The sequence below is a fragment of the Hemicordylus capensis genome, chromosome 2 (genome assembly GCF_027244095.1).
Source record: "Hemicordylus capensis ecotype Gifberg chromosome 2, rHemCap1.1.pri, whole genome shotgun sequence".
In the NCBI taxonomy this organism is placed as follows: Eukaryota; Metazoa; Chordata; class Lepidosauria; order Squamata; family Cordylidae; genus Hemicordylus; species Hemicordylus capensis.
In genome coordinates this window covers 188,098,165-188,108,585 of record NC_069658.1, presented here as the reverse complement: position 1 = coordinate 188,108,585, position 10,421 = coordinate 188,098,165, and the positions used below count along the sequence as shown (strand labels likewise).

Here is a 10,421-nt window from a genome sequence, read left to right as displayed (position 1 = left end):
GTCCTAATCTGGGGAAATAGCTAAGCGAAGTAAATCAATAAGCAACTATCTTCCCCTCCCCAAATTCTTTCTCTCTGACCAATTCCTTAAATGTTGTGTTTCTCATCTCTGTGAGATCTGTTGGAGATGGGATCCCATAGGCATCAACAACATTGCCTCTTATTGTTTACTACGGACATTAGGAATAGCACTAGAGTGTGTAGGACGCTCCCTCCCCTTGTTCTCTCTCTCCTCTTTGATCTCTGCTCTAGGTCTGTCCTGATTGATGGACTGATATTCTGAGGACACTCCCTTCTCTGAGTTCTCTCTGTTCCTGCTTCTTCCTTCCACCATGAGGTAACTAGTATAGGGTTACTATCTACATTTGTAACTTCTTCAGATAAACCTTTACTTGTCTTGTTTTAGCCCTTAAGCAATTGTCTCTAGATCCCCTCTATGAGCTCTGTTCTCATCAAATTCTCTACGGAATTAAGGGTTGATTCAAATCCTCCCTTACTGTATCTGGGAAGACAAGGTAGCTGAGAGATCCATGAGGATGATGGGAGTTGTAGTCCAAAAACATCTGGAGGGCCAAAGCTTTACAGCCCTGCGGTAGACAAAACTGAGCTAGATGGACCAATGGTCTGACTCAGTATAAGGCAGTTTCCTCTATTGAGATATGTCTTCACCTCTCCTCCCCAAACTCTTTCTCTCTGCCCAGTTCCTTACGTTTGGTGTTTCCCATCCCTGTAGAATCTAGGAAGATGTGGGAACTTGGATGACTTTCCATATCTTTTGTTCTCTTCCCAGTTGAGCCATGGGCCAGTGGAATGAAAGCACCATGTCTGGATTCATCCTTCTGAAGATCACTACACGGCCAGAGCTACAGTCCTTCCTTTCTGCACTTTTCTTCTCCACCTATCTGCTGACCTTGGCGGGGAATTTACTCATTGCCCTGCTAATATTCTCTGTTCCTAGTCTCCTCCATGCCCCAATGTACTTCTTCCTCAGCAACCTTTCCTTGGCCGACGTTGGCTTCACTTCTGCCACCGTTCCCAAGATGCTGCAGACCCTGCTGTCCCAGTCCACGGTGATCTCCCACAGTGGGTGCTTTGCCCAAATGTACTTCTTCCTTGCTTTTGCCAACACTGACAATTTGCTGCTGGCTTTCATGGCTTATGACCGATATGTGGCCATTTGCCACCCTTTGCATTATGCCTCTCTGATGAGCTACAGGAGATGCCGCCTGATGGCAGCCATTTCATGGGTTGTCTCTAATGCTCTGTCCATGATGTACACAGTGCTGGCATCCCGCCTGTCATTCTGTGTCACCAAGGAAATCCCTCATTTCTTCTGCGACATCCAGCCCCTGATGAAAATCTCTTGCTCTGACACACGACCCCTTCAGACCTTGGTGATGAGTGAAGGTTTGATAGATGTCTCCGTGCCATTTCTGCTCATCATCATCTCCTATGCTCACATCTTCTATGCAGTGTGGAAGATCCCCTCTACTTCCGGGAAGCTAAAGGCCTTCTCCACGTGTGGCTCCCATCTGACTGTGGTGATCCTCTTCTATACCACCATCATCTGGGTCTACTTCCAGCCTCCCTCCAGGAATGCAAGTGGGAAGGACACCATCGCCTCCATCATGTACACTGTGGTCACCCCCTTGTTGAACCCCATCATCTACACCCTCAGGAACAAGGAGATCAAAGGAGCAGTCAGTAGAGTCATGAGTAAAATGAAGCCTTCAAGTGGGGCATAGGGGCAAATGCTCCTCTGTGATAACTCTCCCCACCAGTGCATCCAGGGAACCACGTGCTACTCCCTTTGCATGCACCTTCCTCCTAACCCCCCAACTTTTTCAGTTGGGGAGCAGAAGGCCATCTTTTGGCCTTCTAGCCACAAAAGATCTGTGAAGATCACAGAAGACGGCCACAGGCAGATCTGGCCATGGTTACCCATGCCTTAGTCACGTCACGGCTGGATTGCTGTAGCGCTCTCTATGTGGGGCTGCCCTTGAAGAATATCCGGAAACTGCAGCTAGTGCAAAATACGACAGCTAGGAGTTTATCTGGAGCTGCCCAGTGGGAGCACATCACACCCATTTGGAAAGAGCTGCACTGGATACCAGTTTGTTTCTGGGTCCAAATCAAGGTGCTGGTTCTGACCTTTAAAGCCCTTAACACTTTGGGCCCTGGATACCTGAGGGACCGCCTATGCCCAAGAGTTGCTGCCCACTTGACGAGGTCATCTGAGGGGGCTCTGCTCCGGGTGCCAACAATGGGGGAGGCTCGGTTATCATGCACGCAGGACAGGGCCTTCTCTGTTGCTGCCCCCAGACTCTGGAATGTTCTCCCAGTGATTATCCGCTCTTCGGTCTCCATCACAGTTTTCAGAAAGCATGTTAAATCTTGGCTTTTTACCCAGGCTTTTATATGATTATCTCTGCTGCTGCTTCTTTGTATTTTGTACTGGTTTTATGCTTGTGTTTTAAATTTTTAATCAGATTTGTTTTATATTCTTAGCTTAATATTTTAATTTTGTCATTTTTATAATTTTGTTTTTAATTCTGTGCAAACCGCCTTGGGATTGTTTTAATGAAAGTATATAAATTTAACAATAAATAAATAAATAAATAAAATCGTGCTGCCTTGCTGGCACCCCAATAATCTGCTGCCTGAAGCGACTGCCTCACCCCAACTCACCCCTACTAGGCCACCCCTACTGGTACGGGAAGAAGCTGTGGTGTGGTCTCCTCCAGCGTTTCAGAACAGTGTGGGAAAGGGTCGTGTTCAGTGTCTCTGCATGACACCCTGCTTCCCCCACACATACCTGACATCTCAGGAAAATGGAAGACCCTCAGGCTGTGAACTGCCCAGAGATGAAAGTTTGGGGTGATGTACAAATTTGATAAATACATACATAAATAAATTGTGGCTAGGTAATCCCAAGAGAACAATAGGTGCTGTACCCAGAACTGGTGGGATCCAGGGACTTATTCTCCACCTGGTGATGCTGTTGGCCCTCCTATGCTAGGAGATGTAAAGATGCCAGTGAGGAGATCTTGGGGGAGAAGTCACTGCTAGAAGCAAAATGAGGACCCATATTCAAGAGGAAGGGAATGTTCAGGTCAGAAAGCCTGGAAGAAGGAGAAAAAATCTATACTCTAGAGCAGTGGTTCCCAACGTTGGGTCACCAGATGTTATTGGACTTCAACTCCCATAATCCCCAACAGTGTTCCCTCTAACAGGGATTCCCAGATGTTGTTGACTACAACTCCCATAATCCCCAAGCAAGGGCTATTGCAACTGGGGATTCTGGGAGTTGTAGTCAACAACATCTGGGAATCTCTGTTAGAGGGAACACTGATCCCCAGCTCCAGTAGCCTTGAGTTGGGGATTATGGGAGTTGAAGTCCAATAACATCTGGGAGCCCAATGTTGAGAATCCCTGTTCTAGAGCAGTGGTTCCAAACCTAGGTTCCATCAGATGTTGCTGACCTACAACTCCCAGCATCCCCAGCCATAATAATTTGTAGCTGGGGATGCTGAGAGTTGTAGTTCAGCAACATCTGGTGGAAACTAGGTTGGGAATGACTAGAAGTAGAGCCATCCTTCTGATTGCCTGAGACCAGGTGCCTTACAAGGGGCCAAACTGCACTTTATGCACAGGCATATGAAACTGTAGCTCAATAGCCCATTTTAAAGAGGAACAGCCACTTTCAGAGGTGGCAGGCTGGAACAGAGAAACATCATTTTGGGGAAAGGCTGCTTAACTCTAGGAACATAGGAAGCTGCCATATACTGAGGCAGACCATAGGTCCATCTCACTCAGTATTGTCTACAGAGACTGGCTTTGGCTTCTCCAAGGTTGCAGGCAGGAGTCTCTCTCAGCCCTATCTTGGAGATGCTGCCAGAGAGGGAACTTTGAACCTTCTGCTCTTCCCAGAGCAGCCCCATACCCTGAAGGGAATATCTTACAGTGCTCATACATCAAGTCTCCCTTTCGTATGCAACCAGGACATACCCTGCTTAGCTTAAGGGGACAAGTCATGCTTGCTACCTCAAGACCAGCTCTCTTTCCCTAAACCCTACTGTTTCCCTGCTCAAATCACCCTCCAAGTGACTTTCTCCCCTTGAGAGATTTCAAGCACATCCTTGTATATTCTCCTGATGCAACGTTCCCTCTTCCAAAAAGGCCATGGGGGTAAAGTTAAATGCTACAGGCTTGCATGTTGGTCTTTGGCAATTGGCAGTCATCTGCTCTTGAAATTCTGTGCAGAACTGCAAAATACTTGCCTGTTTTCCAAGAGTTCCCTCTCAGTTCATAGTATTGGCACAGGCATGCTAGTGGGGGCCATTAACCTGTTGCCTTCTGGGGACTGTAGTTTGGTTTCACCTACCTGCATCCATCCATCCCACCCCCACAGAGCAGAGAGCAACTAGCAGATCCCACTCCCCATCCCCCTGAAACTCTACCAAGGCAGCACAGAACATAAGATGACTTTGGATCTGGATGGGATATGGCTGGGGTCCTACAGTACTTGTTTCCCACTCCAAACCCCTCACATTTCCCTCTTCCTTGCAATCACTTCTTAAGGTGGCTTGCTGTTGTTTGACTTTTGGGGATCTGTAATCTTTATTAAGAAAAAATTCTTACAGGTACAAACTTTGATAAAAAACCTTTCAAAACAATAAGTTCAAAACTGAGCCATGCAAAGACACAGAAGTACAGAAATGCAAAGATATACAAATACAATATAAACACATAAAAACATAAAGACAAAGAGACATAAAAACATAGATCCCATCCAGATAATACTCAAACTTTGCCCAATTATTCTCCATTGGATATGTACAGAAATAATCATTCTCAGAGATACACTCAGAATCCAAAGTCTTGAACCCTACTTCACAGAGTTGTTGTGAGGAGAAACCTAAGTATGTAGTACACCGCTCTGGGCTCCTTGGAGGAAGAGTGGGATATAAAATCTAATAAATAAATATAATAATAATAATAATAACAACAACAACACCAATGAAACAAAGCAGGCCTACAAGAAAGAACAAGTCAAGAACCGAGCAGAAAAATGGAAAAATAAGCCACTGCATGGTCAATATTTGCACAATATAAGTGGAAAATCAGACATCACCAAGACCTGGCAATGGCTTAAAAATGACAACTTGAAGAAAGAAACAGAGGATTTAATACTGGCTGCACAAGAACAGGCACTAAAAACAAATGCAATAAGAGCAAAAGTAGAAAAGTCAACAACAAACAGCAAGTGCCACCTTTGTAAAGAAGCAGATGAAACAGTGGACCACCTAATCAGCTGTTGTAAAAAGATCGCACAGACTGACTACAAACAAAGGCATGACAAGGTAGCAGGGATGATACACTGGAACATCTGCAAAAAATACAAGCTACCTGTAGCCAAACATTGGTGGGACCATAAAATTGAAAAAGTTGTAGAAAATGAAGATGCAAAAATATTATGGGACTTCTGACTTCAAACAGACAAACATCTGCCACACAATACACCAGATATAACTGTAGTCAAGAAGAAAGAAAAACAAGTTAAAATAATCAACATAGCAATACCAGGGGATAGCAGAATAGAAGAAAAAGAAATAGAAAAAAATCACCAAATACAAAGATCTACAAATTGAAATTGAAAGGCTGTGGCAGAAAAAGACCAAAGTAATCCCAGTGGTAATTGGCACCCTAGGTACAATTCCAAAACAACTTGAAGAGCACCTCAACACCATAGGGGCCACAGAAATCACTATCAGCCAATTACAAAAAGCAACTTTACTGGGAACAGCCTATATTCTGCAACGATATCTGTAATAACAACAAGATGATATCTATAATAACAGCAACAATGATATTGATAGTAAAATTCAGCCATCCCAAATCCTTGGGAAGGACTCGATGTTTAGATAAAACAAACCAGTCAAGAACACCTGTCTGAAGGTGTAAATAAATAAATTAATAAATAATAAATATCTTAAATTTAACTTTTGGGGGTTATTTTTTTTCACTGTGCATTATCACCCAGTAACCTTTCCCCCGTCCCCACTTCCACCCCCCCAGCAGTTTTGTCACCACACAATGTTTTTACACATAGTTTGGAGGGAGGTTAACTGTGTGTCTGTTGGGGGGGGGGTGTTAGGGTTGCCCACTTCCTCCTGAGGCCCAGGCAAGCAAGACTATTTCTAGCATCTCCAGGTAGGGCTGAGAAAGACTCCTGCCTGAAACCTTGGAGATTTGCAGTTGGTCAGTATCAACTCTCCTGCAGATGTTGGCCTACAAATCCCAGACTATTGTCCACTGTAGCTGGCAATGATGGGAGTTGTAGTCCAAAAACATCTAGAGAGGGCCTAAGCTGTACAGCCCTGGTGTAGACAATACTGAGCTAATTGGACCAATGGTCTGACTCAGTATAAGGCAGTTTCCTCTATTGAGAAATGTCTTCACCTCTCCTCCCCAAACTCTTTCTCTCTGCCCAGTTCCATACATTTGGTGTTTCCCATCCCTGTGGAATCTGGGAAGATGTGGAAACTTGGATGACTTTCCATAACTTTTGTTCTCTTCCCAGTTGAGCCATGGGCCAGTGGAATGAAAGCACCATGTCTGGATTCATCCTTCTGAAAATCACTACACGGCCAGAGCTACAGTCCTTCCTTTCTGCACTTTTCTTCTCCACCTATCTGCTGATCTTGGCGGGGAATTTACTCATTGCCCTGCTAATACTCTCCATGCCCCGATGTACTTCTTCCTCAGCAACCTTTCCTTGGCCGACGTTGGCTTCACTTCTGCCACCGTTCCCAAGATGCTGCAGAACCTGATGTCCCAGTCCACGGTGATCTCCCACAGTGGGTGCTTTGCCCAAATGTACTTCTTCCTTGCTTTTGCCAACACTGACAACTTGCTGCTGGCTTTCATGGCTTATGACCGATATGTGGTCATTTGTCACCCTTTGCATTATGCCACTATGATGAGCCACAGGAGATGCCTCCTGTTGGCAGGCATTTCATGGGTTGTGTCTAATGTTCAGTCCATGATGTACACAGTGTGGGTATCCTGCCTGTCATTCTGTGTCACCAAGGAAATCCCTCATTTCTTCTGCGACATCCAGCCCCTGATGAAAATCTCTTGCTCTGACACACGACCCCTTCAGACCTTGGTGATGAGTGAAGGTTTGATAGATGTCTCCGTGCCATTTCTGCTCATCATCGTCTCCTATGCTCACATCTTCTATGCAGTGTGGAAGATCCCCTCTACTTCCGGGAAGCTAAAGGCCTTCTCCACGTGTGGCTCCCATCTGACTGTGGTGATCCTCTTCTATACCACCATCATCTGGGTCCACTTCCAGCCTCCCTCCAAGAATGCAAGTGGGGAGGACACCATCGCCTCCATCATGTACGCTGTGGTCACCCCCTTGTTGAACCCCATCATCTATACCCTCAGGAACAAGGAGATCAAAGGAGCAGTCAGAAGAGTCATGAGCAAAATGAAAAAGCCTTTAAGCACAGCATCAGGGCAAATGCTCCACTGAGATTACCCCCACCTCACCCCAGTACTTCCTTGGAACTATCTTTCAGGGTGCTGTGCAGCATAGTGCAAGAGAGGGCAATGAAAGCAGTGTAGTGCATCATAAGATGTACAGAAGATGACCACAAATCTGGCTGAATAACAATGCCACTTGGCCACAGCCAAGGAGAGACAAGATGCTAGCAGCTGGATGGGGCCAATTGATCTTCCCATTGTTGTGAACAGACTGGTTGGATTAGGACCAGCATTACAGGCCCAAAAGGCTAAGCTTGGGCATGTGGCTGGGATTGCTGTTTTGCAAGAAACTGAAGTGTGAACTTTGGTTCTGCTGAGCCAAAGTAATTGTTTATTCTTTAGTCAAGATCTACCAGAGGGAAGACTCACCCCTCCCTGCCTTGAAGCTGTTTGTGCATTGTGCTATGCTAAGGGGTAATCATGGGAACTTGCTTGAAATTTGCTAGGAGTAATCTTATTTAGAAGGTCTTAGGTAAGCGCACATAGATATCAGCTACATACACTTTTAGGGGTACAATTATATTCACACAATTAGTTGCTGACTCTCTTTGCATGCTATCTCTTAAGAACATTTTATTGGGGCTGGAAGGCATCAACTAAGTTTTGAGAGTGACCACAAGCCAGTCAAGCTGGGCATAAACAGGAATGTTTCTATCTGGATTAGTAAACAATGTCAGGCCAGACCCCATCATGAACAGCTCCTGACTGATATGGTAAAAGAGAGTCAAGGAGGGAGACTGGGGTGTTTACATTAAGATGGAGACATAGAAGAATAGATGTGACTGTCTTTGATTTGAGATATGACAATGGGCTGGTATAAAAGGGACATACCCCTCCCACACAAGGGGGGAAACATATTCAGACCCCAGTGAAGAAGTAGTATGTGGATCCTATCAAGGGAGACACATGCCCTCCTCCTTTGGGTTAGTATGTGAACCTGAGTCTGTAAAGGTTGCTGTGCCTCATAGATTGCCATACTATTCAGCTCCCTACATCAGGGGGGGCTTTCACTCCTGCATATCTCACCTATGCTGCCCAGACTGCCCACAGCCTCTCTGCGCATCCTCAAGACCACCTGAGGACTCCCACCAAAATGATCGGTAATTATTTACCTACAAGAAATGCCTTCAGATCAGTCCTCCGGAACTAACTTACCTTTCTCACCTTGTCTTCCCTCTTTTCAATCTCTTTCTTCCCTGCTTCCCAGAAGGGTCCCTCTCTGCCCGTTAGTTGGCTTAGCAGCATACTGTCTCGGTTCGCTCTCCTTCCACCTGCTTCCTTCTCTTTCAGTCCCTCCGCCTTTCTCTCCCTCTGTTTTTGGCTCATTTATTAATGCATCAGACTGAGCACCCAGCCTCTCCCTCCTCTCTCTCAGCCCTTCAGCTCACAGATTGGGCATCGCGTTCTCCCTCCCTCCCTCCTTTCTTCACTCATGCTTGCAGCTGACCCTTGACTAGAAACCAGCTACAGAAAATTTTCATTTTGTATCAGGAGCAGGGAGATAAGACTGACCATTGCTAAGGAGACAGGGTTTGGCCAGCTGCTTAAGTAAGATATTGAGCTTGGTTTTTAGAACTGCTTGCTTCTTAGTGAAGGTGAATTTCAATTGCTAAGAATCATTTACCAACCACTCTGTACTCAGAAAACATTGTTCTACACTATGAAACATTTGATTGATTGGCTTGTCTGCATAACTGCTTAACTGTACCCATTTGCTTAAATAAAGTTTTAAAACTACAATCGTGTGTGATGTGCCTTCTCCCCCTTCCCTCCTGACTGCCCATGACCTCAGAACTGAACCAGGAGTAGCCTCTGTTGGCTAAAGTTGGGAGCGGCTATAGGCTCTCTCTCTCTCTCTCTTAGGGAGGGGCACCGCAGCCTGCTCACAACACCATGATAATTCTGTTCAAAAAAGCCACCTCTTTAAAAGATGGTCCAGATGGCAGGAAGAATACACAGCACTGCAAACGCAGCAGCAGTACATGCATGGGGGTGCTGAATATATTGCTCAGCCACTGCCATTCCATGGTGACTGAGGAGATGGGAGTGGGTGGTGGAACCCACCTTTCCTATAGGGCATAGCTTGGCAGTAGGGTGTGGGCAGTGATTGCACCGGCCAGTCACTGTCCTGCATTGGCTACTCTCACCTCCAACTTGGTTCCCACCTCCTCTGCCACCAAGCCACACCTTCCTATACAGGCAAGGTTTCCATTCCTGTTGGGGAAAATTCTCAAAGTGGCATGGTTCCCCGCCCCTAAAGAGCACACCGCTTAAGAAAGCAAGGGAGATGCAAGGAATTTTTAATCATAAGTAAAAATGCCGGTCAGCAAGGACTATAGCCCAGCAACAGAGCTACTGTATCTGTCCACCTAGGTGTAGAATCCAAGGGAACAGAGGCGTAACTATAGGGGGGCAGGGGGGGCACGTGCCCCGGGCGCCATCGTTTCTGGTCACGTGGGGGGCGCCGCCATGACAAAAAAATTTTTTTAATTTTTTTTAAAAAATTTTGTTAATACAAATGTTTCCTGCTCAGTGCAGCAGCGCTGCAACAGTCAAGGGAGCGCGTCGGCGCCCCCTCCCCCATGAGCGGTCCCTTCCGCGCCGCCCGCCCCCCCCCCATTGCTTTGCTGGTGCCTGGCGGCCAGTCAGTTGCCTGGCTTGGCAGCGGCGGCGAGCGCTTATGAGGAAAAACCTAAGTATAATGTAGTATGGGGGGGCGTGGGGGGGCGCCATTTCAATGCTTGCCCCGAGCGCCGTTTTCCCTACTTATGCCTCTGCAAGGGAAAGAGTTGTGGCATGTAAAGACAAGGCAGTGGGATGGAATCATGAATATTAATAGTTTAATGAAATAGATATTATGTACAGAGA

General features: G+C 46.1%; 1 pseudogene; it reads left to right on the top strand.

Annotated features, from left to right (window-relative positions):
• The first annotated feature begins 796 nt into the window (after nt 1-796).
• LOC128343726 (uncharacterized) lies at nt 797-7,542 on the top strand (annotated as a pseudogene).
• Nucleotides 7,543-10,421: the final 2,879 nt, after the last annotated feature.